The sequence below is a fragment of the Alosa alosa genome, chromosome 9 (assembly GCF_017589495.1).
Source record: "Alosa alosa isolate M-15738 ecotype Scorff River chromosome 9, AALO_Geno_1.1, whole genome shotgun sequence".
Classification (NCBI taxonomy): Eukaryota; Metazoa; Chordata; class Actinopteri; order Clupeiformes; family Clupeidae; genus Alosa; species Alosa alosa.
Genome location: NC_063197.1, coordinates 12,486,241 through 12,496,382, shown reverse-complemented (window position 1 = coordinate 12,496,382; position 10,142 = coordinate 12,486,241). Strand labels below are relative to the sequence as shown.

Genomic DNA, 10,142 nt, shown 5'->3' with positions numbered 1-10,142 from the left:
TTAGTCTTAGTGGTGTATAAATAATTTTATATATTAATTATTATATATGGTTCCATGGTATAGTAGGCCTATATAGAAGGTTCTTCAGTCTAGGGCAGTGTTCCGGGACGAAAAAGAGAGATGGTGGAACCCCATGTCCACTAAGGCTTGGCAGGAAATGCCCTTCAGGAACATAGCTGGAGTAAAAGTTCATGGGTTCAGCCCAGCCAGCTGAGTTGTGAAGCTCATGAGGCTCATGCCTAGCACCGCTGCTGGAAATAGTCATACAGGATCCCCTCTCATGCAGCCAGTAGTTTCCACGAAAACGTTCTGTTGTGCAACTTTCTGCAATGTGATAGTTTCCACTTAATTTCACACAACCTAATAGGAATAGCTTATGGTTTACTTTCTCCTTCAACAATTGAGCTCAAAATCTGGACCAATTTTGTGTACACCCATGTGTAGGTTCTTGTTGGTAATGAGGTTTGAAATGTTCTCAATGGAAATGAGTGGGAACTCCGTTATAAGGATGTGGGAAGGCACTTGTAGCCTCTGCATCTGTAACGGATGCCAGCTAGCTTAGCTTGGTAGCTTGGTAAGCCTCACTCTCCGATGCCTCAAAAGTGCTGCTGGCATGAAAGCTAGCAGCCTGGGCTTTTAGTTCGATTGTCAGCATGCTCGACTCCCAATTCAAGGTGCTGCTCTTTTGCAGGTTCGAGTCCGGGCGTGTGCAGGGCTGAACCACTCAGGTTACACATCCATGAAAGGCTGTACTGAGCTTCCATGAAAAGGGTCAGTCTCTTCAACAGACAGTGGCAATGTCTCTGTGGTAAGAATAAGAATTCTGTTAACCATATAGTTAAAGTGTGATAAAGGTGATCAATGCAAGAAAGTATAAATTAACCCTTGTTAAGATAACTACTGGCAACACTAAATCACAATTATGTTAAGGTTCTCAAACTTTTTCTGTCATTCCCCACTTTGAAGGAGGGGAATTTTCAAGCCCCACCTGACCCCGTCAAAATGTTTTTTCAAATCTTGGTTCCACATTAGCCTATATTTCCTGTCCGCTGGATCAGATGTTATTTTAATTCATATGTCAGTCTGTTTATGACTGACCCCCAGAATTATTGGCACCTCTGCTAAAGTTGACTAAAGACCAGTATAAAAAATAATCTGTTGGTGATTTATTGTAATCTCACAATGACAAAAAATAGGAAAAAATCGACCTTGAAGGAAAGCAAATTTATTTTGACAAAAAGGAAAATCTCATGAAGAAATAAATATTTTTAAACAGATTTTCCTTTTTCTCAAAATAAATTTGCTTTCCTTCAAGGTTGGATTTTTTGAGATTACAATGAATCACCAACAGATTTTTTTTTCCCGTTTTAGTCAACTTTAGCAGAGGTGCCAATAATTCTGGAGGGTACTGTATGTTTATGTGTGGCTATTTTACTTCCTTGTCAAAAAAGAAAGGCATTATTAAAGAGGCACAAAATAACACATTTCCTCCTGTTTCCCACTAGTGGGGCCACACTTTGAGAACCACTGCAATAATATGTTGCTTGAATCAGACTATTTTACCTGCATCATGATGAGGGACCCCTCTGATGCGCTGTCTCAGGGTGGTCCAGAATGCCCGGAAAACTGCGGCTATCCTCGCTGGAAAGTGGAAATATTCATTAGCAAGTTATTTGCAACCATCTTATAAAGTTTTGACTTTGACAACTTCGTGCCAATGGTAGGAATTAGCGTAATTGTTGTATGAAAGATGCTAGCACATATAGACTAGTGCTGATGCAAGTTCAGCAAGGTGCGCCTGCGTGGGTTTCCATCCACTGTGTAATACGAATTAAAAATGGACAATCGCGCAATCGAGAGAAGACTTCTGAACAGCTGTGGGATCAAAATGTAGTTCGTCAGGGCAACGTTTATGGAAACATGTAGACCTAGGATGAAATGCAACAAAACAGTTTTCATCAAATTGAATGGATTATAGGCCTATGCGAATAGACAGGTAGCCTATTACACCCCTCTCAGGCGAATCGAATTTGTATGCACATTAATAGATTGTATGTGCATTTCAAGTGTTTCTCCTCGTGATTTTTTATTCTTCGAATGATAAAACAGCCTATGCATTAACACGCTGAATGGAAACACAGCTCAAGTTGCAAATTTTCTTTACCGACTTCCCGATGCCATTTCAAAGTAGGCTACACGAAATAGAATATTGTTGGTTGAATCTGGGTGAACCCTAGGAAAGGCCTAAATGTACGGCATGACGACTTGTGAGAAATCAATGTATCAATTTAAAAACTAAACTGTTTACAATTAAGCACAATTTTCTATTGAATAGCATACATGACTTAAATATTTGCTCATGATAAATATTATCAGCCTATTAATGTCATGGCTTTTACATATTAGGCCTACATAGCCTAACTTTATTTACTTATTTAGCTGACGCGTTTATGCAAAGCGACTCACCATCACAGTGCATTAACCTCAAAACGGTAGCCTACTGGCACCACCAATTTACATTAGGTCTGTAGATATTCTTAAAAATCCCTCGTTCGAGCATTAGACATACTGAACATGTTAATCTGAAATCTCTCTAAATAATTTCGAAAGTGTAATTTATCAATGGTTATTATTTTGGTAGTATGTCAAGCATTGTTAAGACAATACTACAAGATCAAGAACACACACAAGAACAAACAGAAAATCAGGGTAGGATAGTCTGGGCGCGAACAAACAAGACGGGGTCTTTTTTATGTTGTTGTGCGCACTGGCCACCTCGCTTTGTGCGCCTGCTGCGAGACTGAGACCACAAGAGGAATGGTCGGATGTGGAGATGGACGCAGACCTGTATGAAGAATGTATATTATGTAAATGTGGTTTATGAAATGAGTTTTCCATCCATGAGATATCTGTGTGATAAGAACAGAGAGCCTATTAACCTATAACCTAGGCCTATCCTTGAGCCAGAGGGGTTGGTCGGTATAATCTGAGGGGAATTAGGTCGAGAAACATTGGATAAAGTTTAAAAAAAATATATTATTTTTGTCTATCAATTTGGTGTTATATTAAGAGTGAAATGTTATTCCTGAAATGTTATTATACGACAGCTTACACACATTGCATGGGAGAAAGAGCAGTAGGCCTAGCCTATATGACAGCAGTACGATTTAATACAGCAAAGGAGTATAATCAAACAACACTCTGATACCTAAGCAGAAAAATTATAATGACCATGTCAACGAGGGCCCCCATAAGGTCTCATTCCAACAAATCCGTCCCACTGCCTAATATGAGTTTGACACCCCTGGACTAAAGCAATTCCACCTTCAACCCCAAGAGTCCATGAATAACTTTGAACCAAAACTCACACCGTTATCAAACGCATTTAAGGCAGATAGGCTTATGCAATTCATCAAAATGGTTTAGATGTGGGATCAGTTTCAACCCCGCCATAAATCACACCAATGAATTGGATGAGTGCACTATCAATACAGCAGATTTTGATCAGATAGGTCGTTTTGAGAGTTCCACTATGTAGCCATTGTGCCATTGAGAGCCTGGCGCGCGCACTTTCATGCGCTCCGAGACAACTAGTTAACTTATTAAACACAGATATAACCGAAAAATGGCATAGCTTTACCCAAGGATCTATTAAAGTCTATCGTTGCTGAAAACGGGAGTCTTTCGTCCCGTATTTGTCAGGACCGCGAACAGGATGACCTGAACAAAATGGTTCCCCATTGCCTATGTGTCGTCGCCCGCATTTTAGTCAACTTAAGACGACTACTCAGATATGGCACGACTCAGATATGGCCCACACAGGTAAATCATGCAATAACCTACATGTAACCATATATTTGCCTATAACGAATGCTCTGTAAAATCGCTAATAAAAGAACAAGCGCAGCGCTGCTTTTGCCGTTGGAAGCATAACTTGGTGACTTTATTCACACACACACACACACACACACATGCAGTAGGCTAGTTCACACACACAGTAGACGAAGACACGGTTTTTAAATCGAGATAACCCATAAGAAAGGCACTTACCGGCAAGAGACATGGCAAAATGAGTGAATGTTAGTTAACCAGGCAAGTTGAACTTCTCCGAACTTATTCACACAAGTTTATTCTCGAAGTGTCGTGTTCGAGAATGTCTATCAGCAAATTATGTCAGATGCCCTCAGTGATATTGACTGACGTTGTCTGGTTAAGTGTTCCCTCAGTCATCAGGAATAGCCTACACAGTAAAAAACGAAAACCCCGCCGCACCGAGCCTCCGCCGCCTCCGATCGCTCCGCCTAACATGCAACGTACTGATGCAACGGAAGCAAAGACGTCCCCTTTGTGGGCTGGAATAACATAAACTGTGACTGGCTAGGCCTATAAAAAAAAAATCATCTGGGGAATTTCGGAGTCGGACGAAAGAACATTATTTAGGCACTTCTTATGGACAATGACAGAGATAACTGTTTAGTCAGCAGCAAGTGGACACAGTTAGTAGCCTAGATCTGGTCAAAATAGCCTACATGAAGGTGAGCCTCACTGTTTGTGGATTTGACAATGAATTCATCTCTTTTTTAAACCTTAAGGTCCTTAAGGAATGCTTTATTAAATAAGCCATATTCTTCTTGTCCTCTCTGTTCTAGGCCTATATCCTGTATTTTCCTAGATGCTGGTGTAAGGAAACTCCTTGTGTGCCATATTGAAGGCGCATGCAATTATTAGAAGAGGCTAATATTCCGAGAAGTTGCCACCTATCGGATGAGAGAATTGTGATAAGTAGGCTGTTTTGCCCATTCGCCAACGATTCTTCAGTGATTTGTTAAAGGTGCCATGTGTAAGAATTGAGGTAAAAATATCCAAAAAATGAGCTACACGCATCAAAAGAATGAGAAGAAATAAGGGTGATGATGTCATTAAAAAAATGGCAAGGTATAGTGCTGCAGAGATATCAACCAGAATTAGCATGCTAAATTACTAGCCACAGCCCGACAGGTGTCATAATACCAGCTTCGGCCATGGGAGGCGGTATGCGGGCAACATAACCGCCAGCCAAACTGCAATACACATTTCTCGGTTGTTACTCTAGGGTAGACCAACTCACTTTCTGGAGGTATACTGCCTCCATCTTTTATGGAATGTGGAGTATGAATTGATTTTTTGGCGGATATTACACATGGCACCTTTAAGGCTATAAATGGGCAAATAACGACGGGGAAAACAATGTTGAGGTTAAATCACTTGCACTCGAGGTTTGATGTCTGTAACATCAAAATTATGTTTTATTTATTCAGAATGATTGTTTATCGTTATAAGAATCGCTTACATGTTTTAAGTATGCTTGATTAGCCTATGGGTTGTTGCACAAATATTTAGGCTATCAATAGAAAAAGAAGACCAAAAGGCCAGTGATGGTCTGTGAACTTGCTTGTTGCTTTTTGGGGGATTCCATAATTCAGCACCATTAAAAATGCCGACAGTTCACATTTAGCTTACAGGAACAGGTGTTAGGTGTTAGGACTACATGGCAACTGGCACCTATGTTAACTGGCTGCGTTGATGACGTTTCGATTGAAGAGTCTTCGACAGATGTGGCTGCTGCAGATTTGATTTGAGACTAACAAATACAAATATGCATGACATAATTAAATGTCAACTCCATTAGCTCCACGTGGTTATCGCCTATACTGCCGAATGAAACTGCTTGCATGATAACCACTCATCTACCTGCATGCGCCATGAACCAGATGACAGGGAATAGTGAAATTTACTTGACTTAAACGATTAAAATAAGTCAGATAGGCCTATATGTTATTATGATTGTAGCACGTTAACACGGCTGGTATCTGACTACCTACCGTGTTATCCTGCTACAGCAGTTGGCAGTTGCCCAAGCCAGTAGGCCTTCAAAGTATACTATAAAAGTTACAAACTTTTTATAAAAGTATACTATGAAAGTTACAAACGTTTTACTTTGAATGGCTAAATGGCTTGGGCAAGGTAGCAAGATAACATGATCAGCTGTGTTAACTCGTTACAATCATAATAACATTGTTATTATATTGTAATCAAGTCAAGTCAATTTCTCTATGTGCCATCAGCTGGTTCGTGGCGCAAGCAGGTAGACGTCTGATGATCATACAAGCAGTTCAATTTATTAGTGGTTTGATACGCACATGGAGTTAATTAATGCTATTTAGGTGTTTGGTTTTTGGGTGGCATATTCATGGTCCAGTGCATGTAGTACAGACAATTTTGACATTTAAACATGTCATGCATATTTGTATTTCTAGTTTATATCAGAAAGTGACAAATCTGCAGGCCTCATCTGTCAAAGACTCGTCATCAATCGTGAAACGTCATCAACGCAGCCAGTTGGGAGCCAGTTGCCATGTAACACCGGCATGCCAATTAGCCAATACAGAGCGAGCGAGCTTTTGGTTAAACTAACGCCGCTGAATTATTCCAGCAACTATTTCACTTCGATAATAAACTACATTTTGGTTCAACATATAGAGCAGAAATAACAGAATTTGGCTTAAGCAGTGAGGATACATTTTATGCAAAGTGTCAGCCCCTAAGACTGTGCCCATTACAGAAATTTGTGGTCGTTTAAAGGGACACCAGGCAAGCCTGATGCTTTTTCTCTACGAAACTCCCCCTCGCTCGGTCTGAAACTCCTTTCCTTTTCTTTGCGTCTTCCGTCAAGGGTTTTCGCTGCTTCTTCGCTGCCTCTGCCATTATAGGCTACACACTTTTGCAGCAATTTCTAGCGTTTCGTTAGCCTGCCTCTGTGCTGTAAACTGATCCTGCTTCGGTCGGCGGCGTAGGATACACCGAACTTGCAAGTGGGATATTCTTCCTACAGGCAGTAGGGGCGGGCGAGAGAGCCTTCATTCGCCCCGTAATGAGTCATTTAACCATATACCGACTTACGAAGATGATTAATTAACACGAAAACGTTGCATGGTGTCCCTTTAATGTCAAATGTCAGAGTAATAACACACCAAAACGTACCTTAATGATACTCCACAATTTATGAAGGAACGACGTTTAAAAATAAAAACACATTAATCAGAATAATTGTCAAGGAAGTACAAGATTATTCGACGGTCCCTTCTTTTCTAATAAATATAATGGGCTACATTTCATATTTCAGGGCACTAGATGGCGGCATTTCACTACACTTCGGGCCTTTTTTGGATGTAAAAGTAAGCAGTGAAATGGCGTCATCTGGTGGCCGTAAAGCGCAATAGCGCCAGGAAATATTTAATTTAACAGGAAATTATGGTAGAAATCTTGTTTTTTTTGTTTTCTTATTAACTATTCGTGTAATCCATCTGATATATTTTGTTTTTCTTTTTACACTTAGTTCCTTTATAAACTGTGATGTAGGCAACGTTTTTGAATGCAATTAGGCTACTCTCACATGTGAGGGATAAAGGCCACCGAGGTGACCTATATTATAGCCTACTGACTGTGTTATGTGACTCATGGACAAGGGGAAATGCAATGAACTCCCCGTCACACAGTGGCAATTTTCTTCCTCCCCGTAGTAGACTAGATAATAGACCACGCATCCTTCCATTTTTAAAATAGCGCAATTCAGTCCGTGCCGGTTTTCCTGCATAAATAGCTTTCTCAAGTCCCAGCTATCTTTCATAGGCTACTCACCGTATTCTGCTCAGTGAGGTAAATGAGACCCTCCTTGGATTTCCACCAGGTAGGCATGTAGCCGAGTCAAACAGTCCACATTCTCGCGGATAGGACAGCTGTCACAAATAGGATGTGGTCAGATTGTTATATTAGGACGAAAAAACGCGGCAAAATGACACGTGTTCCACTTCCGCAATGACTCAGCCAGATAGTCAAAAAGAATAGCCTGAACAGCAGGCTATGGCTCTTTTACTGTCTATGTTTTTTAAAGGCAATGTGAGCAAAATTTGGCACTGAGAGTTGTGGGCATGGACTAACTAAGCTTAGCCTTGGCTCACTGGTTTGCTTGTTTTCTTTTTATGTTCATGATAGCCTACTGTTCTTATACAAAAATAATTACAGTATAGGCCTACTCAGTTTTTTTGGAGGTACAGTGCCGTTTTGAAGGAAAGAAGAGTAGTTGTCCGATGCTTGATGCCTGATGAAGACCCTTGTAGGTCGAAACGTTGCATTATGTTTTTAACTTATTAGTTATTCTGGGAGATTGCAGTGTGCTGACAACTACTCTTCTTTCTTTGATAAGGCTTTTTTGGTCCTGCTGGCCTCAGTGAGGTGGGATGTGCATACAACCACTCTGAAGAAAACGCAGGGCAGTTTTGACGCTTGAAGTAATGCAGTTATTTTTGTAAGAGCACTTGGCAATCACTCTGACTATCCAGGAGAAAGAGAATAAGATCCAGGAAATAACGGATGTCTTCAGCCTTCAAGCCATCTGAGGTGGCCAAGGCCTTTAGCCTACAGTCACTCTGTATGATAATTTAACAAAGTTCCCAAAAACGGCTTACTCTGTTAGCCTACGCAATGGCGGCTTTTTATCAATAAATGGAGATAGGACCATTTGTTTTTCTAAATTAACTCACACTTCACACAAAAAGTTATAGATTACCATAAGTATTGTTAGCTGATAGTTTGGTGATTAGTGTATTGACACATAGGCCTATGACCTGCATGTACCTGACTGCAGGTGAATCACTAACTTCCTGTAAGACAGGAAGCAGTAGCCTATGTGAAGCTGGGGAAACACATCTCTTTTTTTTTTTTTTTTCATGGTTTATTTATGTAAGAAACTAAGACATGACACCAGGGGATGCAAATTAAAATATTAAAATAATAATAATAAAAAAAAAAAACCTAACTAAATAAAAAATAAAAAAAAAAAATAATAAGAAGAAGAAGGGGGGAGAGGGGGTGGGGGTCTCATATTATGCGTATAGCATCTCCAAGCAAGTCCCCAGCACAATCAGGTGAGTGCAAATGTCAGGGATACCCTAGCATCCTTGTGTAAATAAGGTATAGCTCATGAGGGATCTGGGAGTTGCAAGTTCAGTGTTTCAACATGCAGAAGGAAGGGCTGCCATATCTTATTGCATTTGGATATAGAGCCTCGCCTTAAGTACCGTGATCCTCTCCAGCTTTGAGAACATTAGCACATCCCTTATCCAAAGTGTATGTGAGGGTGGGTGGCAGTCTTTCCAGTGTATCAAAATTAAACGCCTAGCAATTAGAAAAACAAATGCAACAAAGTCTGATTTGGAGCTGGATAGCTTGATGGTATCCGGTAAGACTCCAAATAGAGCGGTGAGTGGGCTTGGGTCCAGGGGTGTCTGCAAAACATCCGAGACAGAAGAGAATATAGACATCCTGTATGCATGTAGGGAGGGGCAAGTCCAGAACATATGCAAAAGTGTACCATGGTGCTGCCGACATCTGTCACAGAGTGGGTCAGTATTTGGATAGACACGGGACAGTCGGACCTTCGTCCAATACACGCGATGTAGAAGCTTACATTGAATAACTCCATGTCTCGCACATATTGAGGAGCCATGCACACGTCCAAGAATTGATCCCCAATCCAGTGTCAAATCTATGCCCAGGTCTTGTGACCAGAGAGCTAGAAGTGTGTCATTTGAAGGAGAATAGAAAGAGAGTATAACACCATACAGTGTGGACACCATGCCCTTCATTGTCAGGGGGACGTTCAAGATTCTATCAATAGGAGTGGTGGCTGGGATTCGTGGAAAATCTTTATACGTCTTTCTATAAAAATCTCTTACTTGTAAGTATCTGAAGAAGTGACTGTGGGGAAGATGGAATTTCTCTACTAACTGCTGAAAGGATGCAAAGACACCCTCTATAAACAGGTCTTTTACTGAGCACAAACCACTCTGCAGCCACGGTCTAAAAGCACCGTCCTGCATTGAGGGGGGTTCCAAAGTTGGTTCCAAATACGCAGGGTAGATGAGACAATTCTGTTTTTTACAGGCTTAAATCTAGTTGAAACAAGGGAGGATGCAACTAGCGCAGACAGAGAGGCAGGTGTGCATGACAGGGACTCCATTAGACACCAAGCAGGGGAGTCATCAGGAGCTACACGCATCCAGTACATAACTGCCTGCAGGTTAGCTGCCCAATAATAGGATAAA

The 10,142-nt window shown here is 40.9% G+C and overlaps 1 long non-coding RNA gene across 1 annotated transcript; it reads right to left on the bottom strand.

Moving 5' to 3' along the window:
• Positions 1 to 4: 4 nt before the first annotated feature.
• On the bottom strand, positions 5 to 7,766 carry LOC125301158. Its single transcript, XR_007194679.1, has 3 exons — positions 7,678 to 7,766; positions 1,564 to 1,641; positions 5 to 803 (listed from the first exon to the last, which is right to left on the bottom strand). It is a non-coding gene; the product is annotated as an uncharacterized LOC125301158 (long non-coding RNA).
• Between the last annotated feature and the right edge of the window lie 2,376 nt (positions 7,767 to 10,142).